The following is a 13120-nucleotide window of genomic DNA, read 5'->3' on the forward strand; positions in this document are numbered from 1 at the left end:
AGTGAGCATGGACTCGGGTGGTGCCAGAGGGGTGAAGTGCTCAAGAGCAGCTCCCACTCCTGAAAGGGAAACCGAATGCAGTGCTCCTGGCTCATGTGGAGTGGTGCCCCACTTGAGTACTTTCTGGTTCATTGGTCCTCGCCCTTCTTAGGGGCTTGGACCTTCCCTTCGGGATGGAAGTGGGGGGGTAGAGGTACTCATACTGGGCCATTAGGCCACGGTGTTTCGTCCCGGCGTCCTGAAGCATGTGTTGCACCCAAGATTTGGGATTTAGAGGGTCCCATGATCAAATCTTGTGGTACCAAGGGAGGTTAGGAACCTGGAGGCTTGGTGTGCTTGGCTGCTTGTGCTTGCAGGGAGTGTAGCTGAACCTTAAGTCCAGTCTAACCCGAGGAGGGGGATTGGGAGAGATTTGGGAATCTGTGGATGGATGGCTAACACTTCATTACTCGTGCAGTGAGTAGCTGAAACCAAGTAGGACCAAGTAGGGGCTAGTACCATAGGCGGGAACCTTAACAAGGAACTTAGCTAAAGCCAAGGCAGTGTTGATTAGATAGACGAGGTAAGCTGGCAAATTGAAAAGGAAAAATTTGTGGCTTACATTTTGGTATTGGAGCATTTTTCTCAGTTCTAGCGAAAGATAGAGGTGGATTGCTGGGAGATGGCAAAGGCAAGGCGTAAATGAACCAAGGTGGAGACAGAACCTCTGCTAGAGCTGGAGCCTCTGGTTGAACAAGAGGCTATGGATGAGGAATCCTTACATGAGGAGGACTTCAGTGAGGAAACTTCCAAACAAGAGTCTGGTGGCAAGGTTCGGTCGTCCAAGGCTCGATTGGACATTCTAGAAGGACAATTGGCACAGACCAATGCCCTGCTGGAGACTCTCGTACGCAAGCTAAAGCGTGATGAGCAACGGAAGAAAAAGCAAAAGACTGCGGATGCTGGTAGCGTAGAAGATGCGGACCTTTCGGTAGGGACTGAGGCAGAACCAAACAAGGTCGAACAAACCGAAGTGGAATCAGTCCCTCAAGCAGTTCCAAAGTACAAATCAAAGCCCTCACCGGTCTTCAAGGGAGTGAATGACTATAAGGTGGTGGAGGATTTGTTTTACGATATAGAGGACTACTTTCGAGCATTATAGTTACCGAGCTCGGAGAAGGTCCCATGTGCAAAACCATACTTGGCAGATAATGCCAAGTCTTGGTGGAGAATGACAGAGGCCAATGAAGGACTGGTGGCCACTTGGGAAATGATGAAGGCGAGGATCCGGCTCATCCCTTAGGTGCAGAGTAGCATTTAGAGGAACGTGAGTAGGCTGAAGCAAATCGGAACCATTCAAGAGTATGTGAATGGGTTTATGGCAAAGAGGATATTGGTCACGGATATGGGTGATATGGATGCATTCCATGCCTTCATATCAGGGTTGCGGTGAGGTGATGCATTGGAACCCGATCAACTACAAGGAAGCATTGGATGCGGCTATCAAGGTGCATTTCAACAATAACTTGTGAAAGGGGAACACGACGGGGTCAGGGTCCACGTTTAGCAAAGGGGCCAAACCAAGGGGAACATATAGCAAAGGGAAATTCAAGAAAAGTTTTTCTAAGAATGAGTCCTCGGGATTCCGGAAAGGCAGATCCAATGTCCAGCGAGCGAGTACGTGGGGGAGCCAAGCAAAAAGAGACAAACCCATGGATAAGAAGGGCAAGTTGGCTAGCAGCATGGGGAACAACGTATGCTACAACTGCGGTGAAGCGGGACACTTCTCAAGGGAATGTCCCTACCCGAAAAAGGCTAGAGCTAATATGGCCATTAAATCGGGTGAAGTCCAAACTGAGGTATGTGATCCGGTCCCTAGCTCAAAATTACTCATTACACAAGCAACTTTGGTAGAGAGTCGTTCGAGACATCTACTAGCATTCCGAGGGAAGCTCGGAGGTAGCTTTGTTAAGATCCTTATTGACACGGGTGTTTCGGATAATTTTGTGGCTATAGACATAGTCCGGCAAGCCAGACTAACGGTGCAGCAGTTGGGTGAACTAAGGACTATAGAGTTTGTTCAAGGTAGCCAAAGCACCGATGAGGTACTTCGACAAGCGAGAGTTGAAGTAGGGACATAGAAAGTAGACATGGATTTCATCATGTTGGACATGGCGGGATTTAACATAATCTTCGGGATGGATTGGTTCAATCGGTTTGTGGTAGCCCTGCATGGATAAGGTAGGAACCTTGTGGTACTAGCAAATGCCCAAGGAAGAAGATCCAGGGTGGAGGCCTAGGATCTAAAGTAGGGCAATGCAAGGCCAAAGATTCTTGCCTAAACTTGGTGTTCATGAAAGGACAATTCACTAAAGGAACCAAGGTAGCATTTTTGTGCTTACTCTCGGCGAAGAGTGACAAAAAGACGGGAATGGAAGAAGTACCTTTAGTGATCCAGCGGGTGTTGGACCAATTCCAGGATACCATGCCGGAGGAGCTACCAGTGAGGTTGCCCCCCGCATGACCGATAGAACATAAGATTGAGTTGGTCGAGAGTGCTGAGGCAGTGGTTCGTCCCCCTATTGTTTGAACGAAAAGGAACTCGAGGAGCTCAAGGGCCAACTAGAGGAGTTGGTGGAAAAAGGGTATGTTAGGTTGAGCAAGTCGCCGTATGGGGCGTTAGTGTTATTTGTGAAAAAGAAAGATGGATCTATGCGCATGTGCATAAACTATCGATTGCTCAACAAGTATACAAAGAAGAACAAATACCCTTTGCCAAGGATTAAGGACCTGTTTGATAGATTGGGAAAGGCAAAATACTTATCGAGGATTGACTTAAGGTCAGGATACTACCAGATCAGGGTAGCAAAGGAAGATGTCGAGAAGACAACCTGTCAAACAAGGTATGGGAGCTTTGAGTTTCTGATGATGCCCTTCGAGCTATGCAATGCGCCGGCAACATTTTTGGCATTGATGAACCACATCTTTGTACTTTATCTGGATCACTTTATTGTCGTCTATATTGATGACATCCTGATCTATAGCGAAACGCTAGAGGAGCATGCCAAACACTTGACGAAGGTGTTTGAGAAACTAAGGGAGCACCAGTTGTATGCTAAATAGAGCAAATGTGACTTTGCTCAATAAGAGGTAAAGTTTCTCAGGCATGTGGTGGGCAAGGACGGGCTCAAGGTGGACCCCAAGAAGGTCCAAGCGATCCAAGATTGGGAGCGACCATCGAATGTACACGAGTTAAGGGCATTCTTGGGGCTATGCAATTACTATCGAAAGTTTATCAAACACTATTCGAGAGTAGCCCTACCCTTAATAGACCAAACAGGAAAAGGGAAGATGGTATGAACAGCGGAATGCGAGGCGGCATTTGTCCACCTCAAAGAGAAGTTGAGGAAGGCTCCCGTGTTGGCGTTACCAGACTTTGGTAAGGACTTTGAGGTAGAAACGGATGCTTCAGACTTTGTATTGGGCGCAATTTTGAAGCAAGACAACCATCCAGTAGCATTCTTCTCGAAGAAGTTGGACAAGGTTCAAAGGAAGTGGCTTGCCCACGAGAAGGAATTGTTTGCAGTGGTCAAGGTCCTCAAGGAGTGGCGACACTACCTTGGGAGACACTCTAAGGTTTACATGGACAATGTGGCAACGAAACACTTCTTGTCACAGCCCGACCTGAGAGGGAAACATGGTCGGTGGGCCAATGCTTTGGCCGAGTTTGATTGTGAGATTCTATACAAGCCTGGGAAGAGCAACATCGTGGCGGATGTGCTAAGTCGACAAGCGAGCTTGAAGTTGGTGATATCCAGCTCGACAACAACCTTTTGGGATGATGTGCGGACAGCATATGAGAACAATGGTCTAGCACAAGAAGTGTTGCTGAGGAATCTAGAGGCACGGGAAGCTCACCAAAGAGGTGAGCTGCCAACGGAAGAGAAAATAGGCTATGCGGAATGCAACGAACTCATTTATTACAAGCAAACAAGGGTGTATGTTCCAAAAGGGGGACTAAGGAAGGTAGCCTTAGAAGAGTGTCATGACGGACCTCTTGCAAGACACGGCAAAGTGCCCAAGACGATGGGCTTACTCAAGAGGAAGTACCACTGGCCAGATATGGCTAAGGACATCCAAGATTATGTAAAGACATGTCCAACATGTCAGCAGGTCAAAGTCGTGATTAAGGCTAGTGGGGGCTTGTTACAAAGCATCCCAATTCCAGATCCTCCGTGGAAATGTCTTACAATGGATTTCATCACGGGACTCCCCCCAAGTGAGGGGTTTGATGTGATATTCGTGGTGGTGGACTGATTTTCTAAAATGGCACATTTCATACCCACCACAACAGAAGTGGATGTAGAAGGTGTGGCGAAGCTGTTCTTTGAACAAGTGGTTCGAGTGCGGGGAAGGCTAGAGGAGATCATCTCAGACCAAGATAAGATCTTCACCAACAGGTTTTGGAAAACTCTCCTGGAACAGTATCGCACCAAGTTGAAATTCAGCATAGCTTATCACCCATAGACAGGTATTGGGTATTAAGTCAAGTTTGATGGCACTAACACTTCTTGACAGACGGACAAACAGAAAGGGTGAATAGGCAGCTGGAGGATTATTTGCAATACTATGTCTCGGGAGACCAGATTGATTGGGTAAGTCATTTGGGACTTGCGGAAATGTGTTATAACAACTCACCATATTCAAGTATCGGGGTGAGTCCATGGGAAGTCATCAATGGGCGAGCTATTGAAGGTCCTGTGGAACTCGGCGTAGTTGAGTATCATGGAGAGCTACCCGCAGTGGAGGCATTCACGGTGGAAAAACTCAACATTTGGAATCTAGTGAGGGATTCCTTAGAATGGGCTCAATAAAGGCAAACCAAATATGCAAACCAGAAGTGTCGGGACGTAGAGTTCCAACCTGAGGAGAAGGTGTGGTTGAACACCAAGAACCTAAGATTACCAAGTGGGATCAGCCGGAAGTTGACCCAAAGGTAAGGTGCATGTATTCCTGGAAATGAACTGATCTTGAGTTCCTTAAGCAGGTTCACGGGGCTTTACAAGATTGAGGCACGAATTGGTAAAGTGGCTTACCACCTCTAACTTCCTTGAGAGATGGGGAAGATGCACCTAGTGTTCCATGTGAACCTACTCAAGCCGTACTTTGAGGATCCGCTTCGCAAGGACCAAGTGAGACCTTTACCTGAGGTTATCCAAGGGGAAGAGGAATATGAAGTGGAGGCCATCCTCAATGTGCGCAAGAGCAAGTGACAAGGACATGAGTTGAGAGAGTTCCATGTGAAGTGGAAAGGATTTCCACACTACGAAGCAACATAGGAACCGGAGGAAAACCTAACGAACACGCAAGGTCTAGTGGAGGAATTTTTGCAATGCAGAATTCTATGTACTTATGCAAAGTTCAATTAAAAGCATCTATTTGTGAAGTTGAGCAATGGCATATGTTGGGACCCGAAGGCGCGCTGAAGGTAAGTTAATTAGCATGGGTTAGCTAGGTCGACCAGGCGTAGAGAACTATGCTCAACTCCCCACCGAGATGTCAAATCCGTAGACGTATTCTACGGAGGTTGGGTTCGAGTCCCAACCCCTTAGTAAAGCAAGGCTGGGTTCAAGTCCCATCCCCATACTAGGGCGTGGTGGGGTGAGGGGTATAGGGACACCTATATTCCATTGTTATGGGCTCTTGGCTGGGGAGGCTAATTTAGGCACACCGCTAAGTGGGGGGATGCCCTCGGAAACATGGTCAACAAGTCGTAGGATTAAAAAGAGACATTTGATGTGGGCATCGAACTTCTTTTATGGGTGGTGGAGTTGTAAGGAACCAACTCCCCGAGGTGTCGTAGGCTAAAGAATCCCCGAAAGCATGACCAAAATGACAAAGAGTTCATCGGATGGGACCGAATCTGAGATCGAGTCCAAGACCGACTCTGAGACCGAGTTCGAGATAGAGTCCGAGATCGAGTCCGAGGCCGACTCGGAGACTGAGTTTGAGGCCGAGTTTGAGACCAAGTTCAAGACAGAGTTCGAGACCGAATCCGAAGTCGGATCTGAAATCGAGTCCGAGATCGAGCCAGAGACTAAGTCCAAATACTAATACGGGTCAAGGGGTGAAAGCCCAAAGCGTGCGTCTCCCAAGGGCAGGGGGGGGGGGGGGGGGGGAGGGGGTGCAGTGGGTTCCAAAGTATAGTAGGGATAGTGAGGTCCAGGAACCAGTCTTGAAGGAACTCTCTAGTGGTGCTTCCAAATTGACTTGAGGTTGAGATTGGGGTCGAGGGGCCTTGGGTGGGAGTGAGCATGGACTCGGGTGGTGCCAAAGGGGCCACCCAAGGAAGTGCTCAAGAGCAACTCCCACTCCCGAAAGGGAAACTAACTGCGGTGCTCCCGGCTCATGTGGAGTGGTGCCCCACTTGAGTACCTTCTGGTTCATTGGTCCTCACCCTTCCTAGGGGCTTGGACCTTTCCTTCGGGATGGAAGTGGGGGGGTAGAAGTACCCATACCGGGCCGTTAGGCCATGATGTTTTACCCCGGCATCCCAAACATGTGTTGCACCCAAGACTTGGGATTTAGAGGGTCCCATGATCAAGTCTTGTGGTACCAAGGGAGATTAGGAACCTAAAGGCTTTGTGTGCTTAGCTGCTTGTGCCTGCAGGGAGTGTAACCGAACCTTAAATCCAGTCTAACTCGGGGAGGGGGATTGGGAGAGATTTGGGAATCCATGGATGGATGGCTAACGCTCCATTGCTCGTGTAGTGAATAGCTAAAACCAAGTAGAACCAAGTAAGGGCTGGTACCATAGGTGGGAACCTTAGTGAGGAAACTTAGTTAAAGCCAAGGTAGTGTTGGTCGAATAGATGAGGTAAGCTGGCAAATTGGAAAGGAAAAATTTGTGGCTTACACACTGCCACTGAATCAAGGCCCACAGGCCCGACCACTAAATCCCACGGTCCTTTGGGACTTCTTCACCACATGACTATATCCTTGGTCACTACACCAGAGGACTACTCCTCTTCCTTTCCACAACTTGGTACTTTGGGACAACGATTTGGAACACCATAGCATTACACGAGCCTCATGGGTACTCTCCCTGCCTTCCACCTTTGGGTGCTCTAGCCATAGGCTTAGAGTGAGGTTCCGTTAAGCCATGCCAGGTATCCAAGTAGGTAGTGCCACCCACACTTGGATTGGGAGCATCAACCATTCGATCTCCCGAAGGAACTAGAGCTGGCTCTTGAACACTTTACCAAGCTACCCCATTTGTCGATCCGTATTCACTTTAGCCTTGGACTTCCCAGTGGTCATCCCATCACCCAACAACTGGGTATGGCCTTCCTGGGCCAAACTAGCCTTTCCTGGCCAAATTGGCTCCATTGGGGTCCAGGCCCCACACTCTCCTTACTATACTTTTGGAACCCCCTGCAGCCACACCCCCCCCCCCCCCCCCCCCAAGGGGACGATCGCTTTGGGCTTTCACCCAACAGCCTGTATTAGTATTCGGACTCGGACTCGGACTCGAACTCAAACTCGGACTCAGACTTGGTCTCGGTCTCGGATTCGGACTTAGACTCGGTCTCGGTCTCGGATTCGGACTCGGACTCGGTCTCGGTCTCGGTCTTGGTCTCGGTCTCGATCTCAGATTCAGACTCGGACTCGGTCTTGGTCTCGGTCTCGATCTCAGATTCAGACTCGGACTCGGTCTTGGTCTCGGTCTCAGTCTCGGTCTCGGTCTCGGTCTTAGTCTCGGTTCCATCTTGGACTCCATCTCGGGTCCATCTCAGACTCCATCTCGGGTCCATCTCAGACTCTATCTCGGGTCCATCTCGGACTCCAGCTCAGGTCCCTCTCAGACTCCATCTCGGACTCCATCTTAGGTCCATCTTGGGTCCATCTTGAACTCCATCTTAAGTCTGCTTGTGTCCCTTTTCTAGAGGCTTACTTATTGATCACTTCATGCTCGTTCCGCAAGCACTTTATTAGGAGTTCCACTCCCACTCTTGACTTTTCGAGTGGGAGCTTTTAGTCCAAATATATTAATGCTTGTTTGGCCTCTGCTTTGGCCACTACCATGTGACACCCTCTTGGCTCCACTTTAGGGCTTAGGGATTTGTGTCTCACAACTTGATTGTAAAAAACTAAAGGGAATAATTTGATAGACGATCCATACGGTTAAGGGTCTTGGGATATTTAGGGTTAAATGTCCTTGGGTTCAAATAGTACTTGGAGTGACTTCTTAGGAAGTCCAAATTCAAGAGCTTATATTTGGTATTAAAGAGATCTTGACTCTGACTTTATTGGTTAGTTTACATGTTGAGATTGACAGTTTAGTTGCCTCCAATTGGGCTCGACCCAAGGGGTAGGGTGTTAAGAGAACAAGGCTCTCAAGAGAGCTACGGCTCTTAGCTTCCGTTCACGAGGGTGTGAATTTATAGGGAAGTTTGGTAAATTCTAAGCAACCAAAAGGAACAACTCGAGAGATGATCTATATAGGCTTTAGGATATTTGGGGTTAAACGTCCTTAGGTTTGAATATTATTGGGTCAAGTGATCTCCTAGAAAATCCAAATTCAGGAGCTTATATGCTTGTGCTTAAGTCTAGTCTAATCTAGAGAGGGGGATTGAGAGAGAATTTGGGAATCTATGAATGAATAGCTAACACTCTATTTCTTGTATAATGAGTAGTTAAAACCAAGTAGGACTAAGTAGGAGCTATTACAATAGGCAATAACTTTAGCAAGTGAACTTAATCAAGGCTAAGGCACTGATGGTCAAATAAACAAGGTAAGCTAATAAATTGTGATTTATAATTTGGTATCAAAGTGGGTCTTGGATTTAACTCTATTGGTTGGCTAGAGGAATCACACTAAATGTTGAAATTGACATTTGGCAGGTTTAGTTTGCCTCTGGCTGGGCTCGACCTGAGGGGTAAGGTGTTAAGAGAGCAGGCTCTCGAGAGAGCTGCAGCTCTCAACTTCTGTTCACAAGGGTGTAAATTTGTAGGAAAGTGTGGTGGATTGTAAGCAACCAAAGAAAACAACTTAAGAGACAGAAATAATATTAATAAAGGAATTGATATACCACCATGGGAAAACCATACAAGCCACGACATGATCCTCCGCAACACCATTTAGTAAAACAAGTTTATCATTGCTAGATCATTATCGAGTAAAGCAAGTATCAATGGTCTTTAATAAAGTTTACTAGCAATCATTAATTGCAAAGAAACCAACAATCATTCTTCAACTTACCTTCATAAGACCCAAACACTAAACTCATGTCATCGAGTCATATATTTATCCAACATGAACGTAATACCCCAGGTATGAAATAAAAGCTCATGAACAAGCACAAACTAAATGACCACTCAAATCGAATCAAACTGCAATAAACTCACTAAAACATTTAGCCAATAGCTCTAAACATGTCTTGAAGAGGCTAGCTATGCATGATGAATACTCAGTCAAAACTAAAGTGAAGACAATAAAATGGATTTATAGTGGTACACAACCTCCTCATAGACAAAACTATATTACAAGTACTAACATTTCAACTTTTTGCAACTTCAAAGGTTTATATGAATATCAAGTGCCAATTCAATTTGACAAAATGTAACATAAATGCCACACCCCATCAGTAGAGATTTATAACACCAAACACCACTAACTTTTATTCACAACTCAAACAAGTTTATGCTATCTCTTTTTGACCAAACTCAAAACTAATCTAACACCAAGTTACTTAAGGAGCAATAGCAAGGTTTCCTATAAAAGAATTGAGCAACTCAAGTCTTCAATAGCAAGCCTAAACAAAATGGTTTAACATTTCACCACTATCCATTCCACAACTCATCATTTGTAAGACCATCATTTCCAACATGCACCAAAATAAAGGTTCTTAATTGCATGATATGAATATGAGCAATAAGTTAACATCTTGTTGTAAATCATTTCTCCCAAAAGAGAAAATGATTTATGCATTTGATCCTTTGTCCTTGAGGACTCTCTTTTCAATCTCATCTTTAACCAAACCTGAAGCTTGTATTTGCCCTGTCTTCAGTCCAATCCAAGAAAAGTTTATGAAAAAGCACAACAAGAACTACTTAAATTAATAGATTTATCCCTACAGTCTTAATTAATCCATTTATAATCATGCTTATGAAGGATCCACTAGTGTCATGCTAAACAGTTATGGATTAGCTTATTTGCCACTCAAAGCAAACCCAAAAGAGGTTTACTTTCACCCATGGTACATGATTCAACTCATGGAAACCATCAATAGACTAACATTAACTTTGCCAACTCAAAATATAACCTTAAGTTGTTAATATGCCTCACTCACAAGCCCAAGCACAAACTCATGCAAACAAAACATCTTAGTCCAACTTATGAGCCCAAGAGCAAGCTCATAAAATATGGTACAAAAAGATAACCAAAATACATACCCAAGGAACAAATATAAAGTCTTAGCACCCAAATATATACCCATTTGGATTATTGCTTTCATCTCTGTGTATGCAATGAGACTAATTGCCCAATCTCATTAGATAGTACTCGTTGAAATGTATACTCTGATACCAAATGTAACACACATGGATTTCACCCTTTATCCTATGGTGATTTATCATAGAATAACCACAAAGTAGAATCTAAACCCTTTATGTGCCACATATCATATGCTATGTGCCATATGCCATGTGTCCAAAGATAGTGAAGTGAAACCCAAGTTTCAAGGCCTTAGGCCACTGAATAAAAAAATGGAGCCAAACTCTCAAGCATGAAGCTAAGGAGCAAATGAACTAAAGCATAGAGCGACTCTCAAATATACAACCCAAGGAGTAAAAGGGGAGCAACTTGAAACAGTCCTAGAACATCCAACATCCCAATGCTAGAATCAGCACATAGAGCTAAATGAAGTTTGGCGTTATTTTAACATATCAATGGCCTAACACGAGGATATAAGTATTTCATCAACTAGCATATAGAACTTGGGTTTAAACCCAAGCTAGATGCAAAACAAGGACAGGCATGCAAGCAAGAGTTAGATTATGCCTCAGGTTAATTAATCATGCCTAACCTACCCAACTAAACTTATTTATACAAATAACATAGTTTTGGTTTATAGTTTTTATATAAGGAAGTACTTAATTACATAAATTATAAATGAATTAGGAATTAATATTAATTGTAAAATAATATATATTGTCTTTATAAACTATTTGAAATAAAGAAATATATAGTTACTATTAAATATAGAAATGGTAAATAATATATTTTAAAAAATCATAATATTAGTTAACAATTGTATATTATGACACAATTTAAGAATGAAAAATTTAGTAAGTTTGCAACCAAAATCAAAGATAAGTTTTATTTCTAAGTGTTTCTGAAAGGATTTTATATTGCTATAAATAAGTTTTTAAAAATAATTATATATTTCATACCGTAAGTAGCAATTATTATCTGCAGAACACATGGCAAATCCAGTTGATAACATAGTTTGTTGATCATTGAAAGCTATTATAACAGCTAAGCAATGTAAGCAATCTTTAGCATTTGAACTTATAGAACAACGAGATGTTCCATATATTTCTGTTGGTGACTTGTAATTGAGTGTTTTTGAAATGGCATCCTTAGAATATATTTGTCTATAGACATCAGTTAATTGATCTCGAAACCCTTCAGGGGCTATTTCATTATTAGATCTAAAATATCCTGGAGTAATATCCTCACAAGGTTGTGAAAAACTGGTTCTAACTAGTATCAGAAAACTATACACCAATAATATAGTAGTTGTGAAAACAAATTTCATTACAATAAGTATAAGAAGAATATAGATAGTAAAGTTGTGTAAATTCTATGCTTATAATATTCAATATGTCTAGTACAATAAATACATATGATCATAAATTATAAAATATTTATAACAAATCCATAATTTGGTTTTAACAAAAATAACACATAAAAATAAAATTTATAATTAAAATTTAATTTTTTTGTAATTTTTATCTTTAGATAAATACCAAATGGACAAATATCTAATGGATTATCCAATGACTATATTCCTTCTACTAACACTTATTAGAAAGGTTATTAGAAGGGGAACTTAGAAAATATAACAGTATTTTTTATAAAATGGTTTTTAGTTTGCCATTAGGTAAAAATATTATAAGTGGATATTTTAAGAATATTATAAATAAAATATTTGAAATTTTATATACTAATTAATTAGCATTTTTGTTTATGAGTGCTAATGGGTAATGGATATATCAAGAATATACTTGGATATTCTAACATAATTTATCTTTATTTAAAAGTGCTATTGGCATCGGGGGACAGATATACTCTTACCCTTGGATTTGTACAATTAATGGTTTGGATGCATTGCTTTCTTAGAAACGGTTATGGCCCTTTGTATCTAAGGGTTCACCATCAAATCAAAGATGTGAAGAGGGCAGTGAGGATATAGCATCGTCTCAAGGTTTGGTCTCCACCAAATTGCTGCACACTCTCCAATCTGGGAAAAAATGGGAATGAAAAAAACCAAAGTTTCTTCATGTATATTTCCGCCATACCAGCCAGCTGGGCTGGATTGAAGCTGCCGTTGGAGAAAACTTGCTTGTGAGCTTCCTCTTAAATCCTTCCAAACAAGTTTTCTCCAATCTTGCAACAACCAAACTTTCATGGTTAACTTTCTAGTCAACTCAAAAGTCAAACCTTGCCCATTGACTTCTTAAAGTCATCCACACACAAGGGCCGAATTTCCACATCGTCATTTACTTTCTCGTTGAGCTGCAAAGATTTTGGAAAGTTTGAGAGAGTAAGAGTCAAAGTTGTAACTACCTCAGCTTCCTTGGCCAGAAGCTCCCGCACTGGCACGTAAGCAGCTGCAGTACATAGGTTCTATATACATGGCGAGGAAGCTTGAAAAACGTATTCCCGAATTGCAGGAGCAGCAAGTGTGGATAGAGGATTACACTGCTAAATTACATCACTTGAATCACCAAACCAAAGGTATCAATCTCTGCTCTTTGTTACTCATCACTCTTTGGTATGATCTTCTCTTTTCTTTTATTATTTCTTGTGTCAGGAGTGTAAGAAGCTCTTTGTGGTTCTCCTCCCCAAAAAACA

Source organism: Selaginella moellendorffii, unplaced genomic scaffold (genome assembly GCF_000143415.4).
Source record: "Selaginella moellendorffii unplaced genomic scaffold, v1.0 SELMOscaffold_16, whole genome shotgun sequence".
NCBI classification, from domain to species: Eukaryota; Viridiplantae; Streptophyta; class Lycopodiopsida; order Selaginellales; family Selaginellaceae; genus Selaginella; species Selaginella moellendorffii.